The following is a 25501-nucleotide window of genomic DNA, read 5'->3' as shown; positions in this document are numbered from 1 at the left end:
GGCGATCGGGCATCGGCCGACGGATGTCGTCCCCACTACCCGCCCTCTGTCGGTGCATACATTTAATAATTTTGAGTGTTTTATAAGCAGTTTAAAATTGGAATTTGTCAAAATTATCATATAAAAACATGTATTATAGTGTATTCAAAATACCAGGTTAAATGAAACACGTGAAAGACAATAATGGTAAATTTCTTAAACTATTGTTCAACCTTCTAAACATGAACTTAATATTTGAGTGTTTTATAAATGTTTTATAATGATCATTTAAATATTATAGTAAAAACAAAATATATTTATAGCATAGGTAAAATTTAAGAATAAACAATACAAGCTAAAGTTGTTTACTATTATTTTATTCAGATATTTAACAAATCTCAATTGTTTCACAGCTATTAATTTAGTGTCAATTATATTCAATAACCATTGCATAAATCCAATATTATTATCAGTATCTTCTAGTCCATTTTCAACCTAGGATGTTGATACTCTCCTTAGTGGTAGAAATGTGAATTCGTGTCTCAGCATGCCTTGATTGATCTGATATACTGCCATCTGAAAAAATGTAGTAAGTTAATAACGTATAACCGTTGGAGAATAAGTTGAGAATACAGTGTTTTACAGGCAGTTCAAAGTATGAATTTGTAATATCAGTCAATATTATCATATAAAAAACATGTTTTATAGTGTTTATGAAGTATCAGCTTAAATGACAAATATGGATGTTAGTAATGGTAAATAAGAATCATTTACTTAATCTAATTGTCTAGGTTTCATGACACTAACTTGATAATTGAGATTTTTATGAGCAGCTAAAAATATGAATTTGTAATATGAGTCAAAATTATGATATATAAGCACGTTTTATAGTGTTTATTATCAAGTATGAGCCTAAATGAAATATATGGAAGTTAATAATGGTAAATAAGAAACCATTTACTTAATATAATGGTTAGGGTTTTATGACACTAACTTTTTGTAACACTACTATTAATTGAATATCAATTACATCCAATACCCATTACACGCACGTTGCATAAAACCATTAATATTAGCAGTACCTTCTATTCCATTTTCAACGGAAAATGTTGTAACTTTCCCAAGTGATAGAAATGTTAATTCATGTCTCAGCATGCCTCCAGTGATCTGCAGTACTGCCATCTAAAACACAAATAGTCAGTTAAATACGTATAATGGTTAAAGAAATAATTATAATGCTTAGCAATAAAACAGATAGTACAAATCTACCAGAATGTTTTGTTGAGTTTTAATGTAAAACAAAATATAAGTAAAGAATACACTTGTACATTAACATAAAATTGCTGCTTTTCAATATTAAAATAATAAGAGTTTGTAATACTTGTATAACGTATACAATAAGAATCATTGTCATAATTTAGTAGTCAAGGTTTCTAGACACTAACATGAGAATTGAGTGTTTTATAAACAGTTAAAAATATGACTTTGTAATATTTGTTAAAATTACCATGTAAAATCATGTTTTATTGTGTTTATGAAGTATCAGCTTAAATGTAATATTTGAATGTCAATTATTGAAAGTTAGAATCATTTGCTTATAATCTAATGATCAGAGTTTCATGACACTGACTCTTTGTTACACTACTATTAATTTAATATCAATTAAATTCAATACCCATTACGCGCACGTTGCACAAAACCATTATTATTAGCAGTACTGTCTAGTCCATTTTCAACGTAGGATGTTGATGTTTTGCATAGTGGTAGAAATGTGAATTCATGTCTCAGCATGTATTGAGTGATCTGCTGTACTGCCATCTAAAAATAAAAAATAGTCAGTTAAATATTATGTATAGTGGTTGGAGAATAACTTGAGAATACAGTGTTTTACAAGCAGTTCAAAGTATGACTTTGTAATATTTGTTTAAATTACCATGTAAAATCATGTCAAAATTATGATATTAAATCATTTTTTATTGTGTTTGTGAAGTATCAGCTTAAATGTAATATTTGAATGTCAATTATTGAAAATTAGAATCATTTGCTTATAATCTAATGGTCAGGGTTTCATGACACTGACTTTTTGTTACACTACTATTAATTTAATATCAATTAAATTCAATACCCATTACACGCACGTTGCACAAAACCCTTGTTATTAGCAGTATCGTCTAGTACATTTTCAACGTAGGATATTGATATTTAGCATAGTGGTAGAAATGTGAATTCATGTCTCGGCATGTATTGAATGATCTGCTGTACTGCCATCTAAAAAAAAAATAGTAAGTTAAATATGTATAATGGTTGGAGGATAAAATGTCGCTACTAGACACCGTAAGGAGGACAACAATTTTTATATAACAACTAGTACGTGGACAACACTGAATAATTTTTTAAATGGAAACAATCAAAACATAAACTAACAGACAAACTTCATTTTTATTACAAAATTCTTGAAAACAATTTACAGTTGAAACTCAAATACAAATACGAATGTAAAACTGCAAAATGATAGGAAATATAGACATAATATTATATAACAGACGATAAGAAATAATAATTATGATAAGCCATAAAAGATAGTACCTACAAATATACCAGAATGTTTTGTAGAATATAAAATGTACCTATTATAAGTGTGACTATTTGTACAACCGAAAATTTGCTCCTTTTCAATACGAAAAAAGTGGGTATCGCTCCGGTGTATAGTAGAGATGGTGAGTAGGTCACTGGTCACTATAGTGGATGTGTTAAATTTGAATGCAACGACGGGTAGGATTGTATACGAAAAACGATTCTGAACGGAGATGATTTGTCAGTCAATGATAATTAGTTGGATATATTATATTATTACCTATATTTAAATTGTAATATATCGTTATTTTACGCGATTTCGTAAAAAATTATATTTCATACGCACATAAAATGTTTTCTATATTGACAATGGATTTATTTTTTTACTGTTACTTGAAGGAAAACTTATGGATAACCTAGTATATCCAACCTTAAGTATAAATCACAAAGATTTTATGAATTTTCAACTTCAAAATTCTTTGCAAATTTTCGTGATTTTGATATATTTTCTAAACATATGAACTTTAAATGCTTATAAACAATAATTGTGACTAACGATTTTTGATTTATTTTTTACTACGATAAGTCTCAATTATCTATAAGTAGCTTAAAAAATGTCAAAATATTTTGAAAATTTAATCGCAAATAGATAACGCTAATATAAACGTTTGTTGAAAATTTCAAGTATTTACAATGATTCGTTTTTGACTTGCAGCAAAATCAAAAAATCGATTTTGTCTTTTCAAAGAGGGGCTGAAGTCAAAAACGAAGCATTATTACTACTCCAAAAAGTGATGACGGACACAAAAATAATACAAACATCGTTGTAAAATCAATACATTCATCACTCCGTTCAGAATCTAAAAATATTAATTTGTATTATTCGTCAAAATTAACTTGTAAAATCATATTTTATGGTTTTTATGAAGTAAAAATATCAGGTTAAATGAGACATGTGCAAGTTAAAAATTATAAATTAGAATCATTTTCGTAATAGAGTAGTCAAGGATCAAGACACTTACTTGTGTTAACTTCGGGCATAAAATATGAACAATTCGTTTATAATATCAAAAATCTTTATTAAATGAACAACAACTACACCCAATAGCTAAGTAAAAACAACCGTCAATTATGTCAAAAGGCCGTCCGGCGAACGGCACACAACCAACTAGTTTTACTCTGAGGCGATCGGGCATCGGCCGACGGATGTCGTCCCCACTACCGCCCTCTGTCGGTGCATACATTTAATAATTTTGAGTGTTTTATAAGCAGTTTAAAATTGGAATTTGTCAAAATTATCATATAAAAACATGTATTATAGTGTATTCAAAATACCAGGTTAAATGAAACACGTGAAAGACAATAATGGTAAATTTCTTAAACTATTGTTCAACCTTCTAAACATGAACTTAATATTTGAGTGTTTTATAAATGTTTTATAATGATCATTTAAATATTATAGTAAAAACAAAATATATTTATAGCATAGGTAAAATTTAAGAATAAACAATACAAGCTAAAGTTGTTTACTATTATTTTATTCAGATATTTAACAAATCTCAATTGTTTCACAGCTATTAATTTAGTGTCAATTATATTCAATAACCATTGCATAAATCCAATATTATTATCAGTATCTTCTAGTCCATTTTCAACCTAGGATGTTGATACTCTCCTTAGTGGTAGAAATGTGAATTCGTGTCTCAGCATGCCTTGATTGATCTGATATACTGCCATCTGAAAAAATGTAGTAAGTTAATAACGTATAACCGTTGGAGAATAAGTTGAGAATACAGTGTTTTACAGGCAGTTCAAAGTATGAATTTGTAATATCAGTCAATATTATCATATAAAAAACATGTTTTATAGTGTTTATGAAGTATCAGCTTAAATGACAAATATGGATGTTAGTAATGGTAAATAAGAATCATTTACTTAATCTAATTGTCTAGGTTTCATGACACTAACTTGATAATTGAGATTTTTATGAGCAGCTAAAAATATGAATTTGTAATATGAGTCAAAATTATGATATATAAGCACGTTTTATAGTGTTTATTATCAAGTATGAGCCTAAATGAAATATATGGAAGTTAATAATGGTAAATAAGAACCATTTACTTAATATAATGGTTAGGGTTTTATGACACTAACTTTTTGTAACACTACTATTAATTGAATATCAATTACATCCAATACCCATTACACGCACGTTGCATAAAACCATTAATATTAGCAGTACCTTCTATTCCATTTTCAACGGAAAATGTTGTAACTTTCCCAAGTGATAGAAATGTTAATTCATGTCTCAGCATGCCTCCAGTGATCTGCAGTACTGCCATCTAAAACACAAATAGTCAGTTAAATACGTATAATGGTTAAAGAAATAATTATAATGCTTAGCAATAAAACAGATAGTACAAATCTACCAGAATGTTTTGTTGAGTTTTAATGTAAAACAAAATATAAGTAAAGAATACACTTGTACATTAACATAAAATTGCTGCTTTTCAATATTAAAATAATAAGAGTTTGTAATACTTGTATAACGTATACAATAAGAATCATTGTCATAATTTAGTAGTCAAGGTTTCTAGACACTAACATGAGAATTGAGTGTTTTATAAACAGTTAAAAATATGACTTTGTAATATTTGTTAAAATTACCATGTAAAATCATGTTTTATTGTGTTTATGAAGTATCAGCTTAAATGTAATATTTGAATGTCAATTATTGAAAGTTAGAATCATTTGCTTATAATCTAATGATCAGAGTTTCATGACACTGACTCTTTGTTACACTACTATTAATTTAATATCAATTAAATTCAATACCCATTACGCGCACGTTGCACAAAACCATTATTATTAGCAGTACTGTCTAGTCCATTTTCAACGTAGGATGTTGATGTTTTGCATAGTGGTAGAAATGTGAATTCATGTCTCAGCATGTATTGAGTGATCTGCTGTACTGCCATCTAAAAATAAAAAATAGTCAGTTAAATATTATGTATAGTGGTTGGAGAATAACTTGAGAATACAGTGTTTTACAAGCAGTTCAAAGTATGACTTTGTAATATTTGTTTAAATTACCATGTAAAATCATGTCAAAATTATGATATTAAATCATTTTTTATTGTGTTTGTGAAGTATCAGCTTAAATGTAATATTTGAATGTCAATTATTGAAAATTAGAATCATTTGCTTATAATCTAATGGTCAGGGTTTCATGACACTGACTTTTTGTTACACTACTATTAATTTAATATCAATTAAATTCAATACCCATTACACGCACGTTGCACAAAACCCTTGTTATTAGCAGTATCGTCTAGTACATTTTCAACGTAGGATATTGATATTTAGCATAGTGGTAGAAATGTGAATTCATGTCTCGGCATGTATTGAATGATCTGCTGTACTGCCATCTAAAAAAAAAATAGTAAGTTAAATATGTATAATGGTTGGAGGATAAAATGTCGCTACTAGACACCGTAAGGAGGACAACAATTTTTATATAACAACTAGTACGTGGACAACACTGAATAATTTTTTAAATGGAAACAATCAAAACATAAACTAACAGACAAACTTCATTTTTATTACAAAATTCTTGAAAACAATTTACAGTTGAAACTCAAATACAAATACGAATGTAAAACTGCAAAATGATAGGAAATATAGACATAATATTATATAACAGACGATAAGAAATAATAATTATGATAAGCCATAAAAGATAGTACCTACAAATATACCAGAATGTTTTGTAGAATATAAAATGTACCTATTATAAGTGTGACTATTTGTACAACCGAAAATTTGCTCCTTTTCAATACGAAAAAAGTGGGTATCGCTCCGGTGTATAGTAGAGATGGTGAGTAGGTCACTGGTCACTATAGTGGATGTGTTAAATTTGAATGCAACGACGGGTAGGATTGTATACGAAAAACGATTCTGAACGGAGATGATTTGTCAGTCAATGATAATTAGTTGGATATATTATATTATTACCTATATTTAAATTGTAATATATCGTTATTTTACGCGATTTCGTAAAAAATTATATTTCATACGCACATAAAATGTTTTCTATATTGACAATGGATTTATTTTTTTACTGTTACTTGAAGGAAAACTTATGGATAACCTAGTATATCCAACCTTAAGTATAAATCACAAAGATTTTATGAATTTTCAACTTCAAAATTCTTTGCAAATTTTCGTGATTTTGATATATTTTCTAAACATATGAACTTTAAATGCTTATAAACAATAATTGTGACTAACGATTTTTGATTTATTTTTTACTACGATAAGTCTCAATTATCTATAAGTAGCTTAAAAAATGTCAAAATATTTTGAAAATTTAATCGCAAATAGATAACGCTAATATAAACGTTTGTTGAAAATTTCAAGTATTTACAATGATTCGTTTTTGACTTGCAGCAAAATCAAAAAATCGATTTTGTCTTTTCAAAGAGGGGCTGAAGTCAAAAACGAAGCATTATTACTACTCCAAAAAGTGATGACGGACACAAAAATAATACAAACATCGTTGTAAAATCAATACATTCATCACTCCGTTCAGAATCTAAAAATATTAATTTGTATTATTCGTCAAAATTAACTTGTAAAATCATATTTTATGGTTTTTATGAAGTAAAAATATCAGGTTAAATGAGACATGTGCAAGTTAAAAATTATAAATTAGAATCATTTTCGTAATAGAGTAGTCAAGGATCAAGACACTTACTTGTGTTAACTTCGGGCATAAAATATGAACAATTCGTTTATAATATCAAAAATCTTTATTAAATGAACAACAACTACACCCAATAGCTAAGTAAAAACAACCGTCAATTATGTCAAAAGGCCGTCCGGCGAACGGCACACAACCAACTAGTTTTACTCTGAGGCGATCGGGCATCGGCCGACGGATGTCGTCCCCACTACCGCCCTCTGTCGGTGCATACATTTAATAATTTTGAGTGTTTTATAAGCAGTTTAAAATTGGAATTTGTCAAAATTATCATATAAAAACATGTATTATAGTGTATTCAAAATACCAGGTTAAATGAAACACGTGAAAGACAATAATGGTAAATTTCTTAAACTATTGTTCAACCTTCTAAACATGAACTTAATATTTGAGTGTTTTATAAATGTTTTATAATGATCATTTAAATATTATAGTAAAAACAAAATATATTTATAGCATAGGTAAAATTTAAGAATAAACAATACAAGCTAAAGTTGTTTACTATTATTTTATTCAGATATTTAACAAATCTCAATTGTTTCACAGCTATTAATTTAGTGTCAATTATATTCAATAACCATTGCATAAATCCAATATTATTATCAGTATCTTCTAGTCCATTTTCAACCTAGGATGTTGATACTCTCCTTAGTGGTAGAAATGTGAATTCGTGTCTCAGCATGCCTTGATTGATCTGATATACTGCCATCTGAAAAAATGTAGTAAGTTAATAACGTATAACCGTTGGAGAATAAGTTGAGAATACAGTGTTTTACAGGCAGTTCAAAGTATGAATTTGTAATATCAGTCAATATTATCATATAAAAAACATGTTTTATAGTGTTTATGAAGTATCAGCTTAAATGACAAATATGGATGTTAGTAATGGTAAATAAGAATCATTTACTTAATCTAATTGTCTAGGTTTCATGACACTAACTTGATAATTGAGATTTTTATGAGCAGCTAAAAATATGAATTTGTAATATGAGTCAAAATTATGATATATAAGCACGTTTTATAGTGTTTATTATCAAGTATGAGCCTAAATGAAATATATGGAAGTTAATAATGGTAAATAAGAACCATTTACTTAATATAATGGTTAGGGTTTTATGACACTAACTTTTTGTAACACTACTATTAATTGAATATCAATTACATCCAATACCCATTACACGCACGTTGCATAAAACCATTAATATTAGCAGTACCTTCTATTCCATTTTCAACGGAAAATGTTGTAACTTTCCCAAGTGATAGAAATGTTAATTCATGTCTCAGCATGCCTCCAGTGATCTGCAGTACTGCCATCTAAAACACAAATAGTCAGTTAAATACGTATAATGGTTAAAGAAATAATTATAATGCTTAGCAATAAAACAGATAGTACAAATCTACCAGAATGTTTTGTTGAGTTTTAATGTAAAACAAAATATAAGTAAAGAATACACTTGTACATTAACATAAAATTGCTGCTTTTCAATATTAAAATAATAAGAGTTTGTAATACTTGTATAACGTATACAATAAGAATCATTGTCATAATTTAGTAGTCAAGGTTTCTAGACACTAACATGAGAATTGAGTGTTTTATAAACAGTTAAAAATATGACTTTGTAATATTTGTTAAAATTACCATGTAAAATCATGTTTTATTGTGTTTATGAAGTATCAGCTTAAATGTAATATTTGAATGTCAATTATTGAAAGTTAGAATCATTTGCTTATAATCTAATGATCAGAGTTTCATGACACTGACTCTTTGTTACACTACTATTAATTTAATATCAATTAAATTCAATACCCATTACGCGCACGTTGCACAAAACCATTATTATTAGCAGTACTGTCTAGTCCATTTTCAACGTAGGATGTTGATGTTTTGCATAGTGGTAGAAATGTGAATTCATGTCTCAGCATGTATTGAGTGATCTGCTGTACTGCCATCTAAAAAAATGTAGTAAGTTAATAACGTATAACCGTTGGAGAATAAGTTGAGAATACAGTGTTTTACAGGCAGTTCAAAGTATGAATTTGTAATATCAGTCAATATTATCATATAAAAAACATGTTTTATAGTGTTTATGAAGTATCAGCTTAAATGACAAATATGGATGTTAGTAATGGTAAATAAGAATCATTTACTTAATCTAATTGTCTAGGTTTCATGACACTAACTTGATAATTGAGATTTTTATGAGCAGCTAAAAATATGAATTTGTAATATGAGTCAAAATTATGATATATAAGCACGTTTTATAGTGTTTATTATCAAGTATGAGCCTAAATGAAATATATGGAAGTTAATAATGGTAAATAAGAACCATTTACTTAATATAATGGTTAGGGTTTTATGACACTAACTTTTTGTAACACTACTATTAATTGAATATCAATTACATCCAATACCCATTACACGCACGTTGCATAAAACCATTAATATTAGCAGTACCTTCTATTCCATTTTCAACGGAAAATGTTGTAACTTTCCCAAGTGATAGAAATGTTAATTCATGTCTCAGCATGCCTCCAGTGATCTGCAGTACTGCCATCTAAAACACAAATAGTCAGTTAAATACGTATAATGGTTAAAGAAATAATTATAATGCTTAGCAATAAAACAGATAGTACAAATCTACCAGAATGTTTTGTTGAGTTTTAATGTAAAACAAAATATAAGTAAAGAATACACTTGTACATTAACATAAAATTGCTGCTTTTCAATATTAAAATAATAAGAGTTTGTAATACTTGTATAACGTATACAATAAGAATCATTGTCATAATTTAGTAGTCAAGGTTTCTAGACACTAACATGAGAATTGAGTGTTTTATAAACAGTTAAAAATATGACTTTGTAATATTTGTTAAAATTACCATGTAAAATCATGTTTTATTGTGTTTATGAAGTATCAGCTTAAATGTAATATTTGAATGTCAATTATTGAAAGTTAGAATCATTTGCTTATAATCTAATGATCAGAGTTTCATGACACTGACTCTTTGTTACACTACTATTAATTTAATATCAATTAAATTCAATACCCATTACGCGCACGTTGCACAAAACCATTATTATTAGCAGTACTGTCTAGTCCATTTTCAACGTAGGATGTTGATGTTTTGCATAGTGGTAGAAATGTGAATTCATGTCTCAGCATGTATTGAGTGATCTGCTGTACTGCCATCTAAAAATAAAAAATAGTCAGTTAAATATTATGTATAGTGGTTGGAGAATAACTTGAGAATACAGTGTTTTACAAGCAGTTCAAAGTATGACTTTGTAATATTTGTTTAAATTACCATGTAAAATCATGTCAAAATTATGATATTAAATCATTTTTTATTGTGTTTGTGAAGTATCAGCTTAAATGTAATATTTGAATGTCAATTATTGAAAATTAGAATCATTTGCTTATAATCTAATGGTCAGGGTTTCATGACACTGACTTTTTGTTACACTACTATTAATTTAATATCAATTAAATTCAATACCCATTACACGCACGTTGCACAAAACCCTTGTTATTAGCAGTATCGTCTAGTACATTTTCAACGTAGGATATTGATATTTAGCATAGTGGTAGAAATGTGAATTCATGTCTCGGCATGTATTGAATGATCTGCTGTACTGCCATCTAAAAAAAAAATAGTAAGTTAAATATGTATAATGGTTGGAGGATAAAATGTCGCTACTAGACACCGTAAGGAGGACAACAATTTTTATATAACAACTAGTACGTGGACAACACTGAAAAATTTTTTAAATGGAAACAATCAAAACATAAACTAACAGACAAACTTCATTTTTATTACAAAATTCTTGAAAACAATTTACAGTTGAAACTCAAATACAAATACGAATGTAAAACTGCAAAATGATAGGAAATATAGACATAATATTATATAACAGACGATAAGAAATAATAATTATGATAAGCCATAAAAGATAGTACCTACAAATATACCAGAATGTTTTGTAGAATATAAAATGTACCTATTATAAGTGTGACTATTTGTACAACCGAAAATTTGCTCCTTTTCAATACGAAAAAAGTGGGTATCGCTCCGGTGTATAGTAGAGATGGTGAGTAGGTCACTGGTCACTATAGTGGATGTGTTAAATTTGAATGCAACGACGGGTAGGATTGTATACGAAAAACGATTCTGAACGGAGATGATTTGTCAGTCAATGATAATTAGTTGGATATATTATATTATTACCTATATTTAAATTGTAATATATCGTTATTTTACGCGATTTCGTAAAAAATTATATTTCATACGCACATAAAATGTTTTCTATATTGACAATGGATTTATTTTTTTACTGTTACTTGAAGGAAAACTTATGGATAACCTAGTATATCCAACCTTAAGTATAAATCACAAAGATTTTATGAATTTTCAACTTCAAAATTCTTTGCAAATTTTCGTGATTTTGATATATTTTCTAAACATATGAACTTTAAATGCTTATAAACAATAATTGTGACTAACGATTTTTGATTTATTTTTTACTACGATAAGTCTCAATTATCTATAAGTAGCTTAAAAAATGTCAAAATATTTTGAAAATTTAATCGCAAATAGATAACGCTAATATAAACGTTTGTTGAAAATTTCAAGTATTTACAATGATTCGTTTTTGACTTGCAGCAAAATCAAAAAATCGATTTTGTCTTTTCAAAGAGGGGCTGAAGTCAAAAACGAAGCATTATTACTACTCCAAAAAGTGATGACGGACACAAAAATAATACAAACATCGTTGTAAAATCAATACATTCATCACTCCGTTCAGAATCTAAAAATATTAATTTGTATTATTCGTCAAAATTAACTTGTAAAATCATATTTTATGGTTTTTATGAAGTAAAAATATCAGGTTAAATGAGACATGTGCAAGTTAAAAATTATAAATTAGAATCATTTTCGTAATAGAGTAGTCAAGGATCAAGACACTTACTTGTGTTAACTTCGGGCATAAAATATGAACAATTCGTTTATAATATCAAAAATCTTTATTAAATGAACAACAACTACACCCAATAGCTAAGTAAAAACAACCGTCAATTATGTCAAAAGGCCGTCCGGCGAACGGCACACAACCAACTAGTTTTACTCTGAGGCGATCGGGCATCGGCCGACGGATGTCGTCCCCACTACCGCCCTCTGTCGGTGCATACATTTAATAATTTTGAGTGTTTTATAAGCAGTTTAAAATTGGAATTTGTCAAAATTATCATATAAAAACATGTATTATAGTGTATTCAAAATACCAGGTTAAATGAAACACGTGAAAGACAATAATGGTAAATTTCTTAAACTATTGTTCAACCTTCTAAACATGAACTTAATATTTGAGTGTTTTATAAATGTTTTATAATGATCATTTAAATATTATAGTAAAAACAAAATATATTTATAGCATAGGTAAAATTTAAGAATAAACAATACAAGCTAAAGTTGTTTACTATTATTTTATTCAGATATTTAACAAATCTCAATTGTTTCACAGCTATTAATTTAGTGTCAATTATATTCAATAACCATTGCATAAATCCAATATTATTATCAGTATCTTCTAGTCCATTTTCAACCTAGGATGTTGATACTCTCCTTAGTGGTAGAAATGTGAATTCGTGTCTCAGCATGCCTTGATTGATCTGATATACTGCCATCTGAAAAAATGTAGTAAGTTAATAACGTATAACCGTTGGAGAATAAGTTGAGAATACAGTGTTTTACAGGCAGTTCAAAGTATGAATTTGTAATATCAGTCAATATTATCATATAAAAAACATGTTTTATAGTGTTTATGAAGTATCAGCTTAAATGACAAATATGGATGTTAGTAATGGTAAATAAGAATCATTTACTTAATCTAATTGTCTAGGTTTCATGACACTAACTTGATAATTGAGATTTTTATGAGCAGCTAAAAATATGAATTTGTAATATGAGTCAAAATTATGATATATAAGCACGTTTTATAGTGTTTATTATCAAGTATGAGCCTAAATGAAATATATGGAAGTTAATAATGGTAAATAAGAACCATTTACTTAATATAATGGTTAGGGTTTTATGACACTAACTTTTTGTAACACTACTATTAATTGAATATCAATTACATCCAATACCCATTACACGCACGTTGCATAAAACCATTAATATTAGCAGTACCTTCTATTCCATTTTCAACGGAAAATGTTGTAACTTTCCCAAGTGATAGAAATGTTAATTCATGTCTCAGCATGCCTCCAGTGATCTGCAGTACTGCCATCTAAAACACAAATAGTCAGTTAAATACGTATAATGGTTAAAGAAATAATTATAATGCTTAGCAATAAAACAGATAGTACAAATCTACCAGAATGTTTTGTTGAGTTTTAATGTAAAACAAAATATAAGTAAAGAATACACTTGTACATTAACATAAAATTGCTGCTTTTCAATATTAAAATAATAAGAGTTTGTAATACTTGTATAACGTATACAATAAGAATCATTGTCATAATTTAGTAGTCAAGGTTTCTAGACACTAACATGAGAATTGAGTGTTTTATAAACAGTTAAAAATATGACTTTGTAATATTTGTTAAAATTACCATGTAAAATCATGTTTTATTGTGTTTATGAAGTATCAGCTTAAATGTAATATTTGAATGTCAATTATTGAAAGTTAGAATCATTTGCTTATAATCTAATGATCAGAGTTTCATGACACTGACTCTTTGTTACACTACTATTAATTTAATATCAATTAAATTCAATACCCATTACGCGCACGTTGCACAAAACCATTATTATTAGCAGTACTGTCTAGTCCATTTTCAACGTAGGATGTTGATGTTTTGCATAGTGGTAGAAATGTGAATTCATGTCTCAGCATGTATTGAGTGATCTGCTGTACTGCCATCTAAAAATAAAAAATAGTCAGTTAAATATTATGTATAGTGGTTGGAGAATAACTTGAGAATACAGTGTTTTACAAGCAGTTCAAAGTATGACTTTGTAATATTTGTTTAAATTACCATGTAAAATCATGTCAAAATTATGATATTAAATCATTTTTTATTGTGTTTGTGAAGTATCAGCTTAAATGTAATATTTGAATGTCAATTATTGAAAATTAGAATCATTTGCTTATAATCTAATGGTCAGGGTTTCATGACACTGACTTTTTGTTACACTACTATTAATTTAATATCAATTAAATTCAATACCCATTACACGCACGTTGCACAAAACCCTTGTTATTAGCAGTATCGTCTAGTACATTTTCAACGTAGGATATTGATATTTAGCATAGTGGTAGAAATGTGAATTCATGTCTCGGCATGTATTGAATGATCTGCTGTACTGCCATCTAAAAAAAAAATAGTAAGTTAAATATGTATAATGGTTGGAGGATAAAATGTCGCTACTAGACACCGTAAGGAGGACAACAATTTTTATATAACAACTAGTACGTGGACAACACTGAAAAATTTTTTAAATGGAAACAATCAAAACATAAACTAACAGACAAACTTCATTTTTATTACAAAATTCTTGAAAACAATTTACAGTTGAAACTCAAATACAAATACGAATGTAAAACTGCAAAATGATAGGAAATATAGACATAATATTATATAACAGACGATAAGAAATAATAATTATGATAAGCCATAAAAGATAGTACCTACAAATATACCAGAATGTTTTGTAGAATATAAAATGTACCTATTATAAGTGTGACTATTTGTACAACCGAAAATTTGCTCCTTTTCAATACGAAAAAAGTGGGTATCGCTCCGGTGTATAGTAGAGATGGTGAGTAGGTCACTGGTCACTATAGTGGATGTGTTAAATTTGAATGCAACGACGGGTAGGATTGTATACGAAAAACGATTCTGAACGGAGATGATTTGTCAGTCAATGATAATTAGTTGGATATATTATATTATTACCTATATTTAAATTGTAATATATCGTTATTTTACGCGATTTCGTAAAAAATTATATTTCATACGCACATAAAATGTTTTCTATATTGACAATGGATTTATTTTTTTACTGTTACTTGAAGGAAAACTTATGGATAACCTAGTATATCCAACCTTAAGTATAAATCACAAAGATTTTATGAATTTTCAACTTCAAAATTCTTTGCAAATTTTCGTGATTTTGATATATTTTCTAAACATATGAACTTTAAATGCTTATAAACAATAATTGTGACTAACGATTTTTGATTTATTTTTTACTACGATAAGTCTCAATTATCTATAAGTAGCTTAAAAAATGTCAAAATATTTTGAAAATTTAATCGCAAATAGATAACGCTAATATAAACGTTTGTTGAAAATTTCAAGTATTTACAATGATTCGTTTTTGACTTGCAGCAAAATCAAAAAATCGATTTTGTCTTTTCAAAGAGGGGCTGAAGTCAAAAACGAAGCATTATTACTACTCCAAAAAGTGATGACGGACACAAAAATAATACAAACATCGTTGTAAAATCAATACATTCATCACTCCGTTCAGAATCTAAAAATATTAATTTGTATTATTCGTCAAAATTAACTTGTAAAATCATATTTTATGGTTTTTATGAAGTAAAAATATCAGGTTAAATGAGACATGTGCAAGTTAAAAATTATAAATTAGAATCATTTTCGTAATAGAGTAGTCAAGGATCAAGACACTTACTTGTGTTAACTTCGGGCATAAAATATGAACAATTCGTTTATAATATCAAAAATCTTTATTAAATGAACAACAACTACACCCAATAGCTAAGTAAAAACAACCGTCAATTATGTCAAAAGGCCGTCCGGCGAACGGCACACAACCAACTAGTTTTACTCTGAGGCGATCGGGCATCGGCCGACGGATGTCGTCCCCACTACCGCCCTCTGTCGGTGCATACATTTAATAATTTTGAGTGTTTTATAAGCAGTTTAAAATTGGAATTTGTCAAAATTATCATATAAAAACATGTATTATAGTGTATTCAAAATACCAGGTTAAATGAAACACGTGAAAGACAATAATGGTAAATTTCTTAAACTATTGTTCAACCTTCTAAACATGAACTTAATATTTGAGTGTTTTATAAATGTTTTATAATGATCATTTAAATATTATAGTAAAAACAAAATATATTTATAGCATAGGTAAAATTTAAGAATAAACAATACAAGCTAAAGTTGTTTACTATTATTTTATTCAGATATTTAACAAATCTCAATTGTTTCACAGCTATTAATTTAGTGTCAATTATATTCAATAACCATTGCATAAATCCAATATTATTATCAGTATCTTCTAGTCCATTTTCAACCTAGGATGTTGATACTCTCCTTAGTGGTAGAAATGTGAATTCGTGTCTCAGCATGCCTTGATTGATCTGATATACTGCCATCTGAAAAAATGTAGTAAGTTAATAACGTATAACCGTTGGAGAATAAGTTGAGAATACAGTGTTTTACAGGCAGTTCAAAGTATGAATTTGTAATATCAGTCAATATTATCATATAAAAAACATGTTTTATAGTGTTTATGAAGTATCAGCTTAAATGACAAATATGGATGTTAGTAATGGTAAATAAGAATCATTTACTTAATCTAATTGTCTAGGTTTCATGACACTAACTTGATAATTGAGATTTTTATGAGCAGCTAAAAATATGAATTTGTAATATGAGTCAAAATTATGATATATAAGCACGTTTTATAGTGTTTATTATCAAGTATGAGCCTAAATGAAATATATGGAAGTTAATAATGGTAAATAAGAACCATTTACTTAATATAATGGTTAGGGTTTTATGACACTAACTTTTTGTAACACTACTATTAATTGAATATCAATTACATCCAATACCCATTACACGCACGTTGCATAAAACCATTAATATTAGCAGTACCTTCTATTCCATTTTCAACGGAAAATGTTGTAACTTTCCCAAGTGATAGAAATGTTAATTCATGTCTCAGCATGCCTCCAGTGATCTGCAGTACTGCCATCTAAAACACAAATAGTCAGTTAAATACGTATAATGGTTAAAGAAATAATTATAATGCTTAGCAATAAAACAGATAGTACAAATCTACCAGAATGTTTTGTTGAGTTTTAATGTAAAACAAAATATAAGTAAAGAATACACTTGTACATTAACATAAAATTGCTGCTTTTCAATATTAAAATAATAAGAGTTTGTAATACTTGTATAACGTATACAATAAGAATCATTGTCATAATTTAGTAGTCAAGGTTTCTAGACACTAACATGAGAATTGAGTGTTTTATAAACAGTTAAAAATATGACTTTGTAATATTTGTTAAAATTACCATGTAAAATCATGTTTTATTGTGTTTATGAAGTATCAGCTTAAATGTAATATTTGAATGTCAATTATTGAAAGTTAGAATCATTTGCTTATAATCTAATGATCAGAGTTTCATGACACTGACTCTTTGTTACACTACTATTAATTTAATATCAATTAAATTCAATACCCATTACGCGCACGTTGCACAAAACCATTATTATTAGCAGTACTGTCTAGTCCATTTTCAACGTAGGATGTTGATGTTTTGCATAGTGGTAGAAATGTGAATTCATGTCTCAGCATGTATTGAGTGATCTGCTGTACTGCCATCTAAAAATAAAAAATAGTCAGTTAAATATTATGTATAGTGGTTGGAGAATAACTTGAGAATACAGTGTTTTACAAGCAGTTCAAAGTATGACTTTGTAATATTTGTTTAAATTACCATGTAAAATCATGTCAAAATTATGATATTAAATCATTTTTTATTGTGTTTGTGAAGTATCAGCTTAAATGTAATATTTGAATGTCAATTATTGAAAATTAGAATCATTTGCTTATAATCTAATGGTCAGGGTTTCATGACACTGACTTTTTGTTACACTACTATTAATTTAATATCAATTAAATTCAATACCCATTACACGCACGTTGCACAAAACCCTTGTTATTAGCAGTATCGTCTAGTACATTTTCAACGTAGGATATTGATATTTAGCATAGTGGTAGAAATGTGAATTCATGTCTCGGCATGTATTGAATGATCTGCTGTACTGCCATCTAAAAAAAAAATAGTAAGTTAAATATGTATAATGGTTGGAGGATAAAATGTCGCTACTAGACACCGTAAGGAGGACAACAATTTTTATATAACAACTAGTACGTGGACAACACTGAAAAATTTTTTAAATGGAAACAATCAAAACATAAACTAACAGACAAACTTCATTTTTATTACAAAATTCTTGAAAACAATTTACAGTTGAAACTCAAATACAAATACGAATGTAAAACTGCAAAATGATAGGAAATATAGACATAATATTATATAACAGACGATAAGAAATAATAATTATGATAAGCCATAAAAGATAGTACCTACAAATATACCAGAATGTTTTGTAGAATATAAAATGTACCTATTATAAGTGTGACTATTTGTACAACCGAAAATTTGCTCCTTTTCAATACGAAAAAAGTGGGTATCGCTCCGGTGTATAGTAGAGATGGTGAGTAGGTCACTGGTCACTATAGTGGATGTGTTAAATTTGAATGCAACGACGGGTAGGATTGTATACGAAAAACGATTCTGAACGGAGATGATTTGTCAGTCAATGATAATTAGTTGGATATATTATATTATTACCTATATTTAAATTGTAATATATCGTTATTTTACGCGATTTCGTAAAAAATTATATTTCATACGCACATAAAATGTTTTCTATATTGACAATGGATTTATTTTTTTACTGTTACTTGAAGGAAAACTTATGGATAACCTAGTATATCCAACCTTAAGTATAAATCACAAAGATTTTATGAATTTTCAACTTCAAAATTCTTTGCAAATTTTCGTGATTTTGATATATTTTCTAAACATATGAACTTTAAATGCTTATAAACAATAATTGTGACTAACGATTTTTGATTTATTTTTTACTACGATAAGTCTCAATTATCTATAAGTAGCTTAAAAAATGTCAAAATATTTTGAAAATTTAATCGCAAATAGATAACGCTAATATAAACGTTTGTTGAAAATTTCAAGTATTTACAATGATTCGTTTTTGACTTGCAGCAAAATCAAAAAATCGATTTTGTCTTTTCAAAGAGGGGCTGAAGTCAAAAACGAAGCATTATTACTACTCCAAAAAGTGATGACGGACACAAAAATAATACAAACATCGTTGTAAAATCAATACATTCATCACTCCGTTCAGAATCTAAAAATATTAATTTGTATTATTCGTCAAAATTAACTTGTAAAATCATATTTTATGGTTTTTATGAAGTAAAAATATCAGGTTAAATGAGACATGTGCAAGTTAAAAATTATAAATTAGAATCATTTTCGTAATAGAGTAGTCAAGGATCAAGACACTTACTTGTGTTAACTTCGGGCATAAAATATGAACAATTCGTTTATAATATCAAAAATCTTTATTAAATGAACAACAACTACACCCAATAGCTAAGTAAAAACAACCGTCAATTATGTCAAAAGGCCGTCCGGCGAACGGCACACAACCAACTAGTTTTACTCTGAGGCGATCGGGCATCGGCCGACGGATGTCGTCCCCACTACCGCCCTCTGTCGGTGCATACATTTAATAATTTTGAGTGTTTTATAAGCAGTTTAAAATTGGAATTTGTCAAAATTATCATATAAAAACATGTATTATAGTGTATTCAAAATACCAGGTTAAATGAAACACGTGAAAGACAATAATGGTAAATTTCTTAAACTATTGTTCAACCTTCTAAACATGAACTTAATATTTGAGTGTTTTATAAATGTTTTATAATGATCATTTAAATATTATAGTAAAAACAAAATATATTTATAGCATAGGTAAAATTTAAGAATAAACAATACAAGCTAAAGTTGTTTACTATTATTTTATTCAGATATTTAACAAATCTCAATTGTTTCACAGCTATTAATTTAGTGTCAATTATATTCAATAACCATTGCATAAATCCAATATTATTATCAGTATCTTCTAGTCCATTTTCAACCTAGGATGTTGATACTCTCCTTAGTGGTAGAAATGTGAATTCGTGTCTCAGCATGCCTTGATTGATCTGATATACTGCCATCTGAAAAAATGTAGTAAGTTAATAACGTATAACCGTTGGAGAATAAGTTGAGAATACAGTGTTTTACAGGCAGTTCAAAGTATGAATTTGTAATATCAGTCAATATTATCATATAAAAAACATGTTTTATAGTGTTTATGAAGTATCAGCTTAAATGACAAATATGGATGTTAGTAATGGTAAATAAGAATCATTTACTTAATCTAATTGTCTAGGTTTCATGACACTAACTTGATAATTGAGATTTTTATGAGCAGCTAAAAATATGAATTTGTAATATGAGTCAAAATTATGATATATAAGCACGTTTTATAGTGTTTATTATCAAGTATGAGCCTAAATGAAATATATGGAAGTTAATAATGGTAAATAAGAACCATTTACTTAATATAATGGTTAGGGTTTTATGACACTAACTTTTTGTAACACTACTATTAATTGAATATCAATTACATCCAATACCCATTACACGCACGTTGCATAAAACCATTAATATTAGCAGTACCTTCTATTCCATTTTCAACGGAAAATGTTGTAACTTTCCCAAGTGATAGAAATGTTAATTCATGTCTCAGCATGCCTCCAGTGATCTGCAGTACTGCCATCTAAAACACAAATAGTCAGTTAAATACGTATAATGGTTAAAGAAATAATTATAATGCTTAGCAATAAAACAGATAGTACAAATCTACCAGAATGTTTTGTTGAGTTTTAATGTAAAACAAAATATAAGTAAAGAATACACTTGTACATTAACATAAAATTGCTGCTTTTCAATATTAAAATAATAAGAGTTTGTAATACTTGTATAACGTATACAATAAGAATCATTGTCATAATTTAGTAGTCAAGGTTTCTAGACACTAACATGAGAATTGAGTGTTTTATAAACAGTTAAAAATATGACTTTGTAATATTTGTTAAAATTACCATGTAAAATCATGTTTTATTGTGTTTATGAAGTATCAGCTTAAATGTAATATTTGAATGTCAATTATTGAAAGTTAGAATCATTTGCTTATAATCTAATGATCAGAGTTTCATGACACTGACTCTTTGTTACACTACTATTAATTTAATATCAATTAAATTCAATACCCATTACGCGCACGTTGCACAAAACCATTATTATTAGCAGTACTGTCTAGTCCATTTTCAACGTAGGATGTTGATGTTTTGCATAGTGGTAGAAATGTGAATTCATGTCTCAGCATGTATTGAGTGATCTGCTGTACTGCCATCTAAAAATAAAAAATAGTCAGTTAAATATTATGTATAGTGGTTGGAGAATAACTTGAGAATACAGTGTTTTACAAGCAGTTCAAAGTATGACTTTGTAATATTTGTTTAAATTACCATGTAAAATCATGTCAAAATTATGATATTAAATCATTTTTTATTGTGTTTGTGAAGTATCAGCTTAAATGTAATATTTGAATGTCAATTATTGAAAATTAGAATCATTTGCTTATAATCTAATGGTCAGGGTTTCATGACACTGACTTTTTGTTACACTACTATTAATTTAATATCAATTAAATTCAATACCCATTACACGCACGTTGCACAAAACCCTTGTTATTAGCAGTATCGTCTAGTACATTTTCAACGTAGGATATTGATATTTAGCATAGTGGTAGAAATGTGAATTCATGTCTCGGCATGTATTGAATGATCTGCTGTACTGCCATCTAAAAAAAAAATAGTAAGTTAAATATGTATAATGGTTGGAGGATAAAATGTCGCTACTAGACACCGTAAGGAGGACAACAATTTTTATATAACAACTAGTACGTGGACAACACTGAAAAATTTTTTAAATGGAAACAATCAAAACATAAACTAACAGACAAACTTCATTTTTATTACAAAATTCTTGAAAACAATTTACAGTTGAAACTCAAATACAAATACGAATGTAAAACTGCAAAATGATAGGAAATATAGACATAATATTATATAACAGACGATAAGAAATAATAATTATGATAAGCCATAAAAGATAGTACCTACAAATATACCAGAATGTTTTGTAGAATATAAAATGTACCTATTATAAGTGTGACTATTTGTACAACCGAAAATTTGCTCCTTTTCAATACGAAAAAAGTGGGTATCGCTCCGGTGTATAGTAGAGATGGTGAGTAGGTCACTGGTCACTATAGTGGATGTGTTAAATTTGAATGCAACGACGGGTAGGATTGTATACGAAAAACGATTCTGAACGGAGATGATTTGTCAGTCAATGATAATTAGTTGGATATATTATATTATTACCTATATTTAAATTGTAATATATCGTTATTTTACGCGATTTCGTAAAAAATTATATTTCATACGCACATAAAATGTTTTCTATATTGACAATGGATTTATTTTTTTACTGTTACTTGAAGGAAAACTTATGGATAACCTAGTATATCCAACCTTAAGTATAAATCACAAAGATTTTATGAATTTTCAACTTCAAAATTCTTTGCAAATTTTCGTGATTTTGATATATTTTCTAAACATATGAACTTTAAATGCTTATAAACAATAATTGTGACTAACGATTTTTGATTTATTTTTTACTACGATAAGTCTCAATTATCTATAAGTAGCTTAAAAAATGTCAAAATATTTTGAAAATTTAATCGCAAATAGATAACGCTAATATAAACGTTTGTTGAAAATTTCAAGTATTTACAATGATTCGTTTTTGACTTGCAGCAAAATCAAAAAATCGATTTTGTCTTTTCAAAGAGGGGCTGAAGTCAAAAACGAAGCATTATTACTACTCCAAAAAAGTGATGACGGACACAAAAATAATACAAACATCGTTGTAAAATCAATACATTCATCACTCCGTTCAGAATCTAAAAATATTAATTTGTATTATTCGTCAAAATTAACTTGTAAAATCATATTTTATGGTTTTTATGAAGTAAAAATATCAGGTTAAATGAGACATGTGCAAGTTAAAAATTATAAATTAGAATCATTTTCGTAATAGAGTAGTCAAGGATCAAGACACTTACTTGTGTTAACTTCGGGCATAAAATATGAACAATTCGTTTATAATATCAAAAATCTTTATTAAATGAACAACAACTACACCCAATAGCTAAGTAAAAACAACCGTCAATTATGTCAAAAGGCCGTCCGGCGAACGGCACACAACCAACTAGTTTTACTCTGAGGCGATCGGGCATCGGCCGACGGATGTCGTCCCCACTACCGCCCTCTGTCGGTGCATACATTTAATAATTTTGAGTGTTTTATAAGCAGTTTTAAAATTGGAATTTGTCAAAATTATCATATAAAAACATGTATTATAGTGTATTCAAAATACCAGGTTAAATGAAACACGTGAAAGACAATAATGGTAAATTTCTTAAACTATTGTTCAACCTTCTAAACATGAACTTAATATTTGAGTGTTTTATAAATGTTTTATAATGATCATTTAAATATTATAGTAAAAACAAAATATATTTATAGCATAGGTAAAATTTAAGAATAAACAATACAAGCTAAAGTTGTTTACTATTATTTTATTCAGATATTTAACAAATCTCAATTGTTTCACAGCTATTAATTTAGTGTCAATTATATTCAATAACCATTGCATAAATCCAATATTATTATCAGTATCTTCTAGTCCATTTTCAACCTAGGATGTTGATACTCTCCTTAGTGGTAGAAAATGTGAATTCGTGTCTCAGCATGCCTTGATTGATCTGATATACTGCCATCTGAAAAAATGTAGTAAGTTAATAACGTATAACCGTTTGGAGAATAAGTTGAGAATACAGTGTTTTACAGGCAGTTCAAAGTATGAATTTGTAATATCAGTCAATATTATCATATAAAAAACATGTTTTATAGTGTTTATGAAGTATCAGCTTAAATGACAAATATGGATGTTAGTAATGGTAAATAAGAATCATTTACTTAATCTAATTGTCTAGGTTTCATGACACTAACTTGATAATTGAGATTTTTATGAGCAGCTAAAAATATGAATTTGTAATATGAGTCAAAATTATGATATATAAGCACGTTTTATAGTGTTTATTATCAAGTATGAGCCTAAATGAAATATATGGAAGTTAATAATGGTAAATAAGAACCATTTACTTAATATAATGGTTAGGGTTTTATGACACTAACTTTTTGTAACACTACTATTAATTGAATATCAATTACATCCAATACCCATTACACGCACGTTGCATAAAACCATTAATATTAGCAGTACCTTCTATTCCATTTTCAACGGAAAATGTTGTAACTTTCCCAAGTGATAGAAATGTTAATTCATGTCTCAGCATGCCTCCAGTGATCTGCAGTACTGCCATCTAAAACACAAATAGTCAGTTAAATACGTATAATGGTTAAAGAAATAATTATAATGCTTAGCAATAAAACAGATAGTACAAATCTACCAGAATGTTTTGTTGAGTTTTAATGTAAAACAAAATATAAGTAAAGAATACACTTGTACATTAACATAAAATTGCTGCTTTTCAATATTAAAATAATAAGAGTTTGTAATACTTGTATAACGTATACAATAAGAATCATTGTCATAATTTAGTAGTCAAGGTTTCTAGACACTAACATGAGAATTGAGTGTTTTATAAACAGTTAAAAATATGACTTTGTAATATTTGTTAAAATTACCATGTAAAATCATGTTTTATTGTGTTTATGAAGTATCAGCTTAAATGTAATATTTGAATGTCAATTATTGAAAGTTAGAATCATTTGCTTATAATCTAATGATCAGAGTTTCATGACACTGACTCTTTGTTACACTACTATTAATTTAATATCAATTAAATTCAATACCCATTACGCGCACGTTGCACAAAACCATTATTATTAGCAGTACTGTCTAGTCCATTTTCAACGTAGGATGTTGATGTTTTGCATAGTGGTAGAAATGTGAATTCATGTCTCAGCATGTATTGAGTGATCTGCTGTACTGCCATCTAAAAATAAAAAATAGTCAGTTAAATATTATGTATAGTGGTTGGAGAATAACTA

General features: G+C 27.9%; 6 long non-coding RNA genes across 6 annotated transcripts; all 6 read right to left on the bottom strand.

Moving 5' to 3' along the window:
* Nucleotides 1-339: 339 nt before the first annotated feature.
* On the bottom strand, nt 340-1172 carry LOC132931418 (uncharacterized). Its single transcript, XR_009662605.1, has 2 exons — nt 1062-1172; nt 340-555 (listed from the first exon to the last, which is right to left on the bottom strand). It is a non-coding gene; the product is annotated as an uncharacterized LOC132931418 (long non-coding RNA).
* A 2902-nt stretch (nt 1173-4074) lies between these two features.
* LOC132931231 (uncharacterized) lies at nt 4075-4906 on the bottom strand. The gene is made up of 2 exons (XR_009662362.1): nt 4796-4906; nt 4075-4290 (listed from the first exon to the last, which is right to left on the bottom strand). It is a non-coding gene; the product is annotated as an uncharacterized LOC132931231 (long non-coding RNA).
* Nucleotides 4907-7808: 2902 nt separating this feature from the next.
* LOC132931230 (uncharacterized) lies at nt 7809-8640 on the bottom strand. Its single transcript, XR_009662361.1, has 2 exons — nt 8530-8640; nt 7809-8024 (listed from the first exon to the last, which is right to left on the bottom strand). It is a non-coding gene; the product is annotated as an uncharacterized LOC132931230 (long non-coding RNA).
* Nucleotides 8641-12783: 4143 nt separating this feature from the next.
* LOC132931257 (uncharacterized) lies at nt 12784-13615 on the bottom strand. The gene is made up of 2 exons (XR_009662395.1): nt 13505-13615; nt 12784-12999 (listed from the first exon to the last, which is right to left on the bottom strand). It is a non-coding gene; the product is annotated as an uncharacterized LOC132931257 (long non-coding RNA).
* Nucleotides 13616-16517: 2902 nt separating this feature from the next.
* Nucleotides 16518-17349, bottom strand: LOC132931261 (uncharacterized). Its single transcript, XR_009662399.1, has 2 exons — nt 17239-17349; nt 16518-16733 (listed from the first exon to the last, which is right to left on the bottom strand). It is a non-coding gene; the product is annotated as an uncharacterized LOC132931261 (long non-coding RNA).
* Nucleotides 17350-20251: 2902 nt separating this feature from the next.
* On the bottom strand, nt 20252-21083 carry LOC132931260 (uncharacterized). Its single transcript, XR_009662398.1, has 2 exons — nt 20973-21083; nt 20252-20467 (listed from the first exon to the last, which is right to left on the bottom strand). It is a non-coding gene; the product is annotated as an uncharacterized LOC132931260 (long non-coding RNA).
* Between the last annotated feature and the right edge of the window lie 4418 nt (nt 21084-25501).

Source organism: Rhopalosiphum padi, unplaced genomic scaffold (genome assembly GCF_020882245.1).
Source record: "Rhopalosiphum padi isolate XX-2018 unplaced genomic scaffold, ASM2088224v1 scaffold1, whole genome shotgun sequence".
NCBI classification, from domain to species: Eukaryota; Metazoa; Arthropoda; class Insecta; order Hemiptera; family Aphididae; genus Rhopalosiphum; species Rhopalosiphum padi.
The sequence above is the reverse complement of the archived record's forward strand: the minus strand, read 5'-3'. Positions and strand labels throughout refer to the sequence as shown.